The 13,092-nt window shown below is 48.1% G+C and overlaps 1 protein-coding gene across 3 annotated transcripts in view; it reads left to right on the top strand.

Moving 5' to 3' along the window:
• Positions 1 to 9,242: 9,242 nt before the first annotated feature.
• The window catches only part of PLEKHG2 (pleckstrin homology and RhoGEF domain containing G2), a 62,564-nt gene continuing 58,714 nt past the window's right edge, over positions 9,243 to 13,092 (top strand). For 2 of the 3 annotated variants that reach the window (XM_035119655.2, XM_060275464.1), the window contains exon 1: positions 9,453 to 9,929. The gene's annotated coding sequence lies outside the window, so the exon portion shown is untranslated. Of the gene's footprint in view, positions 9,284 to 9,452; positions 9,930 to 13,092 lie in introns of those variants that run through there. The other variant, XM_060275465.1, reaches the window with a different exon arrangement.

The following is a 13,092-nucleotide window of genomic DNA, read 5'->3' as shown; positions in this document are numbered from 1 at the left end:
TGCCTCCACAGCCAGAGGCAGCGATGCTTCTGTGTACCACTCGCTGCAAACCACAGGAGGGGGATTGGCTTTCGCACTCGGGTCACGCTTGCTGGTTTCCTGCAGGCATCTGGCTGGCCACTGTGAGACATCCCTATTTCCCGAGGTGGCATGGATAGTGAATGCATTCTGGATACAGTGGTACCTCGGGTTAAGAACTAAATTTGTTCTGGAGGTCCGTTCTTAACCTGAAACTGTTCTTGACCTGAGGTACCACTTCAGCTAATGGGGCCTCCTGCTGCCGCCGTTCTCATTCTGTTCTCATTCTGAAGCAAAGTTCTTAACACGAGCTACTACTTCCGGGTTAGTGGAGTCTGTAACCTGAAGCGTCTGTAACCCGAGGTGCCACTGTATTCCCCCCCCCCTGGAAAAACACAGTTTCCAAAGTCCACAAATTCTTGTAGATGGGCCCTTGGCCTGATCTAGCAGGCTGTTCTCATTTTAGTAGTTGCTTGGGGAGACGGAAGGGGACGTTGTAGGGGGCTAATGTGGATGAATGGCAAGGGAGGCTGGCAAGTGGACCAAGCAGGAGCACAGCCTGGTATTTCTATATTTATACATAGATATATCTCATCCAGCCTCTGCCTCCACATCAAGAAAATAAGCGACGGCATCATTCAGGCAATCAGAGCATTATTCATGCAATCAGATGTTTCCTGCAGAGGTCTGCTGTCGAGGACTGGGGCTCCTCCCATTGAAAGCCCATTGAGCTTTCATAGAATCACAGAATTGTAGAGTTGGAAGGGACCCCCAAGGACCATTTAGACCAACCCCCAGGGCTGGATTTAGGTTTGATGCGGCCCTCAGCTCCTGAAGGTAATGGGGCCCTTTAAATGTCCAGCTGTCCTTTGTCAACAACAAATTGTCGCTGCTTTTTGTGTTGAATATATGCTATATGGTATTTTTTTCTTTATTATTTTTTGGGGGGGGCCAAGAGAGTGGGGCCCTAAGCTATAGCTTGTTTAGCTTAAACGTAAATCCGGCACTGCCTGCAGAGCTCTGCTGTCGAGGACTGGGGTTCCTCCCATTGCTCATTGAGCTTTCATCGAATCATAGAATTGTAGAGTTGGAAGGGACCCCCAAGGTCCCTTCTAGACCAACCCCTAGACCAGGCATAGGCAACCTTGGCTCTCCAGATGTTTTGGAACTACAGCTCCCATGATCACTGACCACTGGCCCTGTTAGCTAGGGATCATGGGAGTTGTAGTTCCAAAACATCTGGAGAGCCAAGGTTGCCTATGCCTGGTCTAGACCAACCCCTGAAATGCAGGAATCTCAGCTAAAGTATCCATGGCAGATGGCCATCCAAGCTCTGCTTCGAAACTTCTGAGGAAGGAGAGTCTGCAGCCTTCCCGGGGGAGACCACTCCACTCTCAAACTCCTCTTACTTTTGTCCTAATTCGCTTGCACAAAGCTTCCACAGAAAAGCAGACTGTGTCCTATTGACGTTGCTCCAACTCGGCAGCACAGAGTGGGCTTCCCTGGAGGAAAGCGGAGGGACAACCGGAAGTGTGGATGTAGGGCTCAGCCTCCCCGAGGCCCTGAATCTGAGCCTCTCCGACGCCCTGAAGACAAAAAAGGAGGGGTTGTTCCTGCCAATTGGATAGTTGTTCCCAAATAGATCATAAATATTTTGGCAGCGTGGATTTTGCCGCGAGCTCAGTCTTTGGTTCTCTGCCTGGTGGGTCCGACACCTACCAGGGAATAAAGTTACAGTATCCTGAATCCAAGCCTCTTGTTGCTATCTTTCCAGTTTCAAGAAGGCAAATTAGTTCCTCAACCCTGCTGCCATTCCCGCCTGGCAGGGGTGTTGTACGAGATGCTCCTTCCAACACTACAATTCTGTGATTCTTTGAACCCGCCAGGCTATGAATATTGGTAAGCTAAAGGTAAAAGGTAAAGGATCCCTGGATGGTAAAGTCCAGTCAAAGGCGACTATGGGGTCGCGGCGCTCATCTCGCTTTCAGGCTTAGGGAGCCGCCGTTTGTCCACAGACAGCTTTCCGGTTCATTCGGCCAGCGGGACTACTGGCACACGGAGGACCGTGATGGAAGCCAGAGCACACGGAAACGCCGTTTACCTTCCTGCTGCAGTGTTACCTATTTACGGTATCTATTTGCACTGGCGTGCTTTCAAACTGCTAGGTTGGCAGGAGCTGGGACAGAGCAACAGGAGCTCACTCCGTTGCAGGGATTCGAACTGCTGACCTTCCGATCGGCAAGTCCAAGAGGCTCAGTAGTTTAGGCCACAGCACCACCTGCGTCCCTTATGAATCCTGGACGATGGGTCACCCAAACCCCTCCCACCTCCCCCAAGGCTCATGGTGGCCTAGGGGTCCCTCAACAGAACGCTGCAGACCATCATGAGAACATCAGGCCAATGGCCCATCCAGTCCATAAACCTAGTCTCACAGTGGACAACCAGATGCCCATTATGGGAAACGTCAGCACAAGAGCAGCTCTCCCTTCCTGCGGTTCAACTGGTATGGGCAAATGTGGGGGGTTTTTGGAGGGGAGGGGAAAATATTAGGATGTATGGATACAATTTTGGGGAAAGAGCTAAAAATTTGAGAAGATAACATCATCTTGCACTAGATGCCTAATATGTGGGGCTTGGCAATCAGCGTAAATGGATACTCCGTGCCCTTACATCTGCAAAAAGATCGGTATTGATAACATTGGAAGAAGAGAAATATGGTTCCCTTCACTGCAATAATTAGTGATTAATAAGGAACTCAAGAAGGGGAAATGAGGAAGTCCGAAATGTTTAGATTAGAAATTGGAAAATATGATTATGTCTTTTTACCTTTATTTTGGTTTGTTCTTTTTCTTTTTCCTTCACTCTTCTACACAAAATGATTAAGAATTATTTAAGAATAAGGTTATGAAATGGGAGATAAGGTGTAATTTTATGATGTTTAGTTAAGATTTGGAAATGGTAGAGTTAATTTTTAATAAGGATTGCAAGAAGGGGAAGTGAGGAATTTTGAAGAGATAAGATGTGATAATATTGTTATTTTTCTTTTCTGTATTTTTGTATTTCATTTCTTTTTTAAAAAAAATTCTTTTTTTTTCCTTTTCCTTTTTCCTTTTTCTTTTTCTATGTAAAATTCAATAAAAATTATTTTTTTAAAAAGAAAAAGAAATATGGTCCCCTTCAATCAATGGATAGATGACAATTCTCGTAAGCCATGGACAAATTTAATGATACAGCGGCACCTTGGTTTTCGAACATCTCGGAAGCCGAACGTTTCGATTTTCAAACACAGAAAACCCGGAAGTAATTGCTTCTGTTTTCGAACACGCCTCGGAAATCGAACGGCTTCTGCTGAGTAATTTTTCAAATGTTCTCCATTGACTTTGCAGCCATCCCCTTGCACCTCAGTTTTTCAACGTTTCAGAAGTCGAATGGTCTTCCAGAATGGATTACGTTCGTAAACTGAGATATTGCTGCATTTGGAATGTATTTGTCGAAAGCATAGTGACACGTGGATTAATATATACCTGAGACAAATAGTTTATCCATCTACATATAAACTATATGTTTTGTATCCTTAATTATATTTTATGGTTATTTTGTTATTGTTTTCCTCGGCTTACCAAAACGTTTTTTTTTAATGTATTCTTCTTTTTTCTTCTTTCCATTCATTTACTATAATAAGCTCAATAAATTATAAATATTTTTAAAAGCAACCAGTACTCAGAAGCATGGTCCTTCTGACATTGGGGGCAGAGCACAGCCATCCAGGCTAGTCGCCATGGCTGGAAGCGTCTTCTGCTCTAACCACTATACCCTCCTTCCTCCCCTAAGCTGGCAAAAGGGACTCAGTCGCAAGCCTGTGTTGACTGGCAACAATCAGGCTTGTGGGGCAGAGAGAGAGAGAGAGAGAGAGAGAGAGAGAGAGAGAGAGAGAGAGAGACTTCTCCTTTTCCTCTTGTCTTGGAAAAGGTGTTTCCAGCCATGAATCGGGCCTTTGTGCTCCTCTGGAGAAAGGCAGTGCCAGCCGGGAAGCACCAGGGATTGCTAGGCAATGGGGGAAGGCGCCTGCTGTCGAGAAAGCAGAGGCTGCGATGCCAGGCTCCTAGGACCCATCTGCACAAGGCATTTAAAGCAGCACTGTGCCACTTTAAATGGCCTGATTCTAACCCCTCCCCCCCAAAAAAAAATTCCAGGGAAATATAGTTTGTTCAGGGTGCTAAGAGTTGCTAGGAGACGCCCTGAGGGATGATGGGAGTTGGAGTCCATCAACCTCTGGAGCAGGGCCGGATTTAGGTTTGATGAGGCCCTCAGCTCCTGAAGGTAATGGGGCCCTTTATATGTCCAGCTGTCCTTTGTCAACAACAAATTGTGACTGTTTTTTTGTGTTGGACATATGCTATGTGGTAATTGATGGAGGTATCTCAAGCCAGCGTCCCTTCCAACTCTATGACTCTATAATTCTATGTAGCTCACCGAGTGACTTCAGCAGCCAGTCACTGCTGCCCAGCCTAGCTTACCTCACAGAGTTGTTGTGGGGATTAAATGGGAAGCATGCAAGCCACCTTGAAGGTGAGATAGTTGTTGTTGAGTCGTTTAGTTGTGTCCGACTCTTCGTGACCCCATGGACCAGAGCACGCCAGGCACTCCTGTCTTCCACTGCCTCCTGCAGTTTGGTCAGACTCATGTTGGTAGCTTCGAGAACACTGTCCAACCATCTCGTCCTCTGTCGTCCCCTTCTCCTTGTGCCCTCCATCTTTCCCAACATCAGGGTCTTTTCCAGGGAGTCTTCTCTTCTCCTGAGGTGGCCAAAGTATTGGAGCCTCAGCTTCAGGATCTGTCCTTCCAGTGAGCACTCAGGGCTGATTTCCTTCAGAATGGATAGGTTTGATCTTCTTGCAGTCCATGGGACTCTCAAGAGTCTCCTCCAGCACCATAATTCAAAAGCATCAATTCTTCGGCGATCAGCCTTCTTTATGGTCCAGCTCTCACTTCCATACATCACTACTGGGAAAACCATAGCTTTAACTATACGGACCTTTGTCGGCAAGGTGATGTCTCTGCTTTTTGAGATGCTGTCTTGCAGAAGGAGGTGAGATAGGAATGCTAGTAATATATAATAAAAGGGGGCTGTTTTCCTTCTTCCTTCCTGAGAGTCCTGGCCTCCGTTCTCAGCCTCCGTTCTCTTTCGCTTGCCGTGCCTCCATTTACAAGCGAACTCGCTTTTCTCCCACGCAATGCTTGCGTGTGCGGGCAAGCGAACGAGCCGCACATTCCCTCGTCCATCTGGATCCTATTTATTTCTCCTGCTGCCGCGGAGGCCTGTCTCATCCGTCGCCTTGCAGAGGCCTTGGGGGTACGTGCCAGAGTCATCGCTGGCCAAACTTTGCTTTGGCTCTTGGGAACTATGGAGAGAGTATAACTCACCGTGCATCCGAAGCACAATGAAATCACAAATCCTGGGAACTGTAGTTTGCTAAGGGTGTGGAGGGAATTGTGAGGGGTCCGCCACGGTTCTCAGGAATCTTGGTTTGGGGCAGGGGGGGGGTGAATTTTCGGTGTGATTTAAACCAGTGTCCTTTGACAGCTTTAAGGGTTTGGGTTGTTTTGTTTTTTGTTTTGTTTTACACTCAAGCAATGTACATCAATTTCATGAAATAAAATAAAAAATAACCTTGCGTCCCCAGGCAGCTTAGGCAATGGTCATGGACCATGGGAGTTGTAGTCCAACAACATTTGGAGACCCAAGGTTGAAGAACGCTGCTTTAAATGTATGATCCCAGGCCCAGATCCAACAATCTGCTCCTGCTCCTGAAAGAGCCCTTAAGGAAGCTGCTGTGTTGTGATCCTTCTCTAGGCACAACTGCTCTAACCACTGGACTCTATTGCCATCATCCTCTTGTCCTGGGTCCTTTTACTCAGTTTTGCCAATGCACTCCAACATTTATCTGATGAAAACAGGGACATCCTATTCCATAATCATAATAACAGTAATCATTTTAATATTTGTACCCCACCCATCTGACCGGCCTGCCCCAGCCACTTTGGGCAGCTTCCAACATAGATAAAAACTTAATAAAACAGTAGACATTTTTTTAAAAAAAACTTCCCTTGGAGGGTCTGTTGGTCGCAACCTGCTTCCCTCCAGGAATGGGAGAGAGATCCCATCTGGTTTCTCCTGAGAGTTGGCATCAGCCAAGTGTCGATGCAAATGTCAATGAGAGGCCCCCATGCCAACAGCTTGGGGGTTGAAACTGAAACAGGGGAAAGAGATGTGTTTTGGGACACCTACGTACCTCTTTTCGACGTCTCCTAAGCACAGGCAAGTTCTGGCATGGCCCTGGTCGTACCTTGCGAGGCATGAAAACACCTTCCTGGGAGGAAGCCATCCCCTCCATTATGAATGCTGTTTTAAATGCGGAATTTATTATGGTGGTTGTCATTATTAATCGCCTGCCCGTCATCCTAAGATCCCAGGGCTTACGATTAAAACACAATGGGCTGGCGGAGGAAAAGGCTATACAGTGGTCCCTTGGTTCTCAAACACCTTGGTACTCAAACAGCTTGGAACCCAAATGCTGCAAACCCGGAAGTAAGTTACAGGTAGGTAGCCGTGTTGGTTTGGTGTAGTCGAAACAAAACAAAACAAAAATAAAAATAAAATAAAACTTAGTTGGTCTCTAAGGTGCTACTAGAAGGAATTTTGTATTTTGTTCCAGAAGTAAGTGTTCTGGTTTGCGAACTTTCTTCGGAAGCCAAACATGCTCTGTTTTGAGTGCCATGCTTCCGATTTGAGTGTCTGTCTGTTTTTTCTACTTATTTTGCATTTTTATTTTTGCGGCTCTTTTTTGTTTATGTTTTTTGTGACTGTTTGGAACCCAGTTCAGCTACTGATTGATTGATTGATTGTGTGGCTGCAGTACCTTGTTTATTGCTTTCATTTTATGGATCCATGGTCCCGTTAGATAGTAAAATTCATGTTAAATTCTGCTTTGGGGGTTGTTTTTAAAAGTGTCTGGAACAGATGAATGCATTTTGCATTACTTCCTATGGGAAAGCGCGCCTTCTTTTGGGCATGCTTTGGTTTTGGAATGGGCTTCCGGAACGGATCATGTTTGAGAACCAAGGAACCACTGTATGACTACCAGGCATGATGGTTGGAGGCAATGATTCTCCCAATTGCCAGGGGCTGGAAAGTTCAGGAGGGGAGAGATCCTGGGATTCTGCTTGTGGGATTCCCACAACGGGCAGAGATCTGGTCAGCCACTATCAAACCCTCCAACATTTCTCCGATGAAAACAGGAACGTCAAGAAGCTTCTCCCGTGTTTGCTCTCGCTGCACCCACACAACATCATGCGCACATCAACATTGCTCGCCTTGAGCCAATTGCAACCTCTCCACCCAGCCCACCTCGCAGGAGTGTTGTAAAGAAAAATGTGTGAGGTGTGGAACGCCTTCAACAGATAAGTGGAATGAAATGAAATTGTAGCTGTAAGCTGCCTTGAGTCCCAGTAAGGATAAAGGGGGATAATAATAATGGAAAGATCAAGAACATACGAAAGGGTAAATCCTTTTGAACTCAGTGTGACTTAGTTCTGAGCAAAAATGTTTAGGATTGTAGTGTAAGGCTGCACAGACTTGACAACGCATAGGCAAACTCGGCCCTCCAGATGTTTTGGGACTACATCTCCCATCATCCCTAGACTGGAAAAAATGGAAACCAGTAGAAAACGAAATTGACATAATTTAGTCCAACATCCCCACTGGCATGTGCGGCCTATCGGAAACCTAAAAATAGACCTTTGGAATGTATTTGTAGATTTATATGCGTAATGTTAAGTTCCTCGCATCTGAGGAATGTTTTCGGTTTGTTTGAACTAGATGTCTCCTCCCCGCTTCCCCATATTGCAGGGAAGTCTTTCTCAGCCTTGAGTTGCCAGATGTTGTTGGACTACAACTCCCATCATCCCTGACCACTGGTCCTGCTAGCTGGGGATGATGGGAGTTGTAGTCCAACAACATCTGGAGACCTGAAGCTGAGAAATAAAGCGTGTTTCACTCTTCACCAGCAGCTACCAGTTCTCAGTCATCCATAGGAATGTCTTCACAGCTTCCAGAGTCTAGTCACTGTTTATTTTCCAAGCAAATGGGTGTGGGAAGCCTTTTCTGACTCAGGGACATTGGCCTTGAATGCCAAGCATGTGAGGGTAAGCTCTGGCATTTTCTCGAAAATGAAGGTGCATGTTTGTGTTTTGGGGACATGCACTTTGTGGCTGCTCAGAGAAACCCTTGCCATGTGTCTTCACATGTCCCAAGGCTCAGCTGTGACGCCGGAATGATAATTGTGGTGGGAAGCCTCTGTGCCAGTTCCAGCTGGGTTAAAGCACCACCAGCAAACTTTTTTGTTTTTATTTTTTTAAAAAAACCACTTTGTACATGCTCAGAGAAACTCTCATGCTTCTTCACAAGTTCCAGGTGGCACCAGAAAAACAAATTGTGGCAATGGTGGTGAAAACCCTCCAAGCCAATTCCAGCCAAGCTTACAGTATCACCAGCCAACAAAATACAAAAATAAAAATTGTCCCGTAGCACCTTAGAGACCAAATAAGTTTGTTCTGGGTATAAGCTTTTGTGTGCATGCACACTTCTTCAGGTACCAGATATTTATTTCAACTGCGTCAGACCAACACGGCTATCTACCCGACACCAGCCAACGAGTTTTAAATGCACTTTGTGCATGCTCAGGGAAACTCTCGTCATGCTTCTTCCAAAGCTCCAAGGCTCAGCTGCGGCACCAGAAAATTAAGTATGGGTGGTGTAACAAGGAGAAGCCTCTGTGGCAATTCCAGACAAGCTTACAGTTCCACCAGCCAACGAGTTTTAAATGCACTTTGTGCATGCTCAGAAAAACTCTCGCCGTGCTTCTTCTGCGGCACCAGAAAATTACTTGTGGGTGGGAAGCCTCTGTGCCAATTCCAGCCAAGCTTACAGTACCACCACCAGCAAACATTATTATTATTATTATTATTATTATTATTATTATGGTAAGGAATTACGCGCCGGGGGGGATCCATCGCGCGTTTGGATGTTCAAGGTTCAGCTTCCACGTGGAAGAACAAAAAAACTCGACCACGGACCTCTTTTTTTTTAGTCTGTGTCTACCAGGAAAACGGAGCAGATTTGCCAGTCTGGAGAGCAAGGAGTTAAAAGCCCTCCCCCTCCCCGCCTTCCAGCATCTGTCTGCGCACAGGAAACTCTCCAGCAGAAGTGAGTGTGAGAGAATTTCTTGCTCGGCTTTTTCTTCCCTCCTCCTCTCCCCTCGCCACCCCCCCCCCAGTGCAACATCCCCCCTCTCCCTCCATTTGCTTATTCTCTCCCCCCACCTCCTTCCCTCCACCCCCTCTCCCCTCCCCCTTCCTCTCTCTCTCTCTCTCCCCCCCCCTTCCTCTCCCGTCTCCCAGTTTCTCCAGCTGGAATCTGTTGCGCGCCTTGTCTCCAAAAAAAAGGAGAGCTGGCTATATTTGTCTCTCTCCAGAAATCTCCCAAACCCCAAGAAATCTGCAAGAAAAGGAGGGGTGGGGAACCTGGAAGAGGAGGCTTGGGGTGGTCTGGCTTAGCCCCCCCTACCCACAAGCTTTAGGGGCGGGGGAGAAAGAGAGAGAGAAAGAAAGAAAGAAAGAAGGAAGGAAGGGGAGAAAGACCTTTCCGAGTATGTGCAGTCAAAGGAAGGCATTTTATTAGTATTATTCTTTCTACAAACAAGCTGGATCTGAGCATTTCGCTTCCTTCCCACGCCCGGAGGAGCTCGGCCAGTATCCCCAACATGGCAGAGGCAACGGTGATGGTTTGGACTGGGAACTGAGGACCGGTCCCGGGAGACGCGAAGACTCCGGCTCCGGCACACTCTGGAAGGGTGAGTCGCGCGTCGATCCGCTTTGGAAAGAGCGGATCCCCAAAAATGTCCGGGGTGTGTGTGTGTGTGTGTCTGTGTATGTCTGTGTGGGAATCTATAATGCATGCATGGGTGTCTTACTCGGAAGTAAGCCCCCTTGAGTTTCCTGGGGAGCTTGCTCCCATTGGCTCTATTGGAAGGTTTGGGTTTTGATCCTGGCAGAGAGGCGAATGTTGGAATACAAAGGGGGGTTCAGAGCATGTCCAGAGTGCTTTTTGCTCACAGGCGCACTTAGTAAGAGCCAGTGGGCCTTAGCGTGGATAAAAGCACTTTCAGGCCAAAGATTGTGTACCTTCCAGGTAGATTTAAGCTGGACCTCTTTGTGTCTCCCCCACCCCGTCCCCCCCAAATTTCTTTTTAGAAAGCAAAAGCCTCAAATATTTCCAATACAAAAGAGCTGTGCTGGGACTTTTTGAGGTTTCATATTGCCTTGCATGGCTCAACAGAGGCTTGCTTTCAGGTGTGGTTGAGAGAGCCAGGGTGGTGCAGTGGTTAGAGTAGGACCGAGGAGACCAGGGTTCAAATCCCTTGCTTGGCCATGAGACTCCCTGCCTCTCAGCCAAGCCTACCTTGCAGGATTGTTGTGGGGTTTTTGCCGAGGATGGGGATAACGCCGCCGCCTGGAGTTCCTAAATTAAATAAATGGACAAGGGCTCTCTGCACATGCTCTATGAGGCATGCAGCTGGTTAGGCATCACGTGGCCTTGGGCCTGGTTTCCTCCATCTGCGGCCGTGGGGTGTGGTGGGGCACATGCATCCCAGGAAGAATGCAAGGCAGGATTGTAAAACACGCTGGGCGTAAATGTGATTAATAACTGGCCTGCCTTTGAACTGAGGGACACTGCCTCGCAGGAACGGCGCCTCCTCCCCGGCACACAGGCTTCTGTGGGACAGAGCTCTTTAATCCCCAGCATGGCCTTTTAAGTTCTGGTGCCAGGAATCCTCCCCACTGCTGCGCAAAGTCACGCTCCCCTCTCCTCTCATAAACTTTTGTCACGCATTTCTGGGGGCCTGGCTCTCATCGGCCCACCGCTGGTGTTAGGAGGAGTTAGGCGCTCTGCGCGTGCTCAGAGGCACCGTTGCCATTTCCCCAGAGTTGAGCTTTGGTACTGAAAAGCAGGGGTGTGGGGTAAGGCAAGCCCTTGGCCCCCAAGGAAGGGGTTTTGGAGGGCAAGCTTGCTTTTTGCTGCTCGGGAGGGGAGGACCTGAGCCAGTGGGTTCAAATTTCGAGATTCCGGCTAAACTTTAGGAACAACGTTTTGAGGGTAGGAGCTGCTGGCACTCGAACGTACTTCTTCGGAAGGTGGTGGACTCTCTTTCACTGGTGGTTTTTAAACAGAGGTTGGATCAGGCACCCCCAAACTTGGCCCTCCAGCTGTTTTGGACTACAATTCCCATCATCCCTGTTAGCTAGGGATGATGGGAGTTGTAGTCCCAAAACATCTGGAGGGCCGGGTTTGGGGATGCCTGGGATGGATGGTCATCAGGGATTCTTTAGCTGAGATTCCTGCCTTGCAGGGGGGTTGGGCTAGATGACCGCTGGGTGTCCCTTCCAACCTTACAGTTCTGTGTTCCTCACCTGATTCCAGTTGCTGTTCTTTTGCAAGATCCGCTGCTGTCACCACACTTTGGGTTGGGTCGCCTTCTGTTTAAATGACTCCCTGCTCCACCCCAGTGCTGCAACACTGAGCATCTTTCCCACAAGGAAACTTAGTTGAACTAATTTGAAACTCGCTAGTTTCATGTAAGGGCTGGACTGTGGAACTGTCCAGCTGATGTCTCCATCAACGGTGGTGGAAAAAGGCGGATTTTTGCGCTCAAAATGCCCAGTCGCAGGGTGGGTCTCTGATGCATGTTTTATGCTCTTCTCTACGGAACCAAAGCACCCATCTTTCTCACTCCACACCCTGGGAGCATTAATCCAGAGTAAAAGAGCACCATTTTATCTTGGGTACCAGTTAGGAACAAAAGAACCTGCATCAGAATGAATCGGACCATTCACTGGTCCATTCTAGCTCCATAACGGCAGCACTGACTGGCAGCCATGGCTCTCTAGGCTTTCAGGCAGGTAGTCTCTCCCAGCCTTCCTTTGGAGTTCATGGAATTTTACACTTGGACGTACCCCCAGGGGTCATCTAGTCCAACCCCCTGCAATGCTCGAGTCGCAGCTGTTGAGAATAGAACCTGGGACCTTCTGCATGCAAAGCGGACGCCATGCCACGGAGCTTCAACCCTTTCCGGAAGCTGCTTCGTACTGAATTCAGGCCCTTTGCCCACCCAGCTGTGTATTACCTGCACTGACTGGCAGCAGCTCTGTAGGGTTTCCAGCAGGAGTTTTTCCACCAGGATTTGAACGCAGGACCTTCTTCATGGAAGGCGAGTGCTCTACCATTGAGCTGCCACCCTTCCCCAGATGCAGATTATGCTGCGTCTCAGCTCTCCATTTCCCATAGGGCAGTTACTTTCGAGTAAACCACTGTTTACTTCAAAGGGGGGAGGGTTAATAATGGCTGTCCCTGAGGGAGTCTTCAGCTGTGATTCCTGCATTGCCGCGGGGTTGGACTGGATGACCTTTGGGGATCCCCTTCCAACTCTGCAATCCTATGAGAATCAGGGTTAAAGAAATCAAAAGGAACCAGTGTGATCACACACACACACACACACACACACACACACACACACACACACGTGTCAACCAGGCTTCGCCAACTGGGCCTCTTCCAAATATTTTGGACTACAACTCCCATCAGCCCTGATAGCGGCTGATGGGAGTAGTAGTCAAAAATATTTGGAGGGCGCCAGGTTGGCGAAGCCTGGTGTGCCAAACCACCGAGCGCTGCACCAACAACCGTTCTCACATTTTGAACTTTGTGCATGGGCAGAGTTTAGGTGCACATTGCATAGTTTATTTTTTGAGGGGTTGGTGTTGTTCTTGGGCAACACCAACAGGAAGTGGGAGGCTTGGCTTGGCTCACCCTCCAGGAATCCTTCCTAGGAAAGTCCCTGGGGGCTTGCCAGGTTGCTGGGCTGCAGTTGCGTTTTTAAGGGTGCGGGCGAGTGAGTGCTGGGGTGTGAGATCTAGCACCCTAAAGAGCGTGTCTGGGATCTGTTCTGCAGCCGAATG

The sequence above is a fragment of the Zootoca vivipara genome, chromosome 6 (assembly GCF_963506605.1).
Source record: "Zootoca vivipara chromosome 6, rZooViv1.1, whole genome shotgun sequence".
NCBI lineage: Eukaryota > Metazoa > Chordata > Lepidosauria > Squamata > Lacertidae > Zootoca > Zootoca vivipara.
The sequence above is the reverse complement of the archived record's forward strand: the minus strand, read 5'-3'. Positions and strand labels throughout refer to the sequence as shown.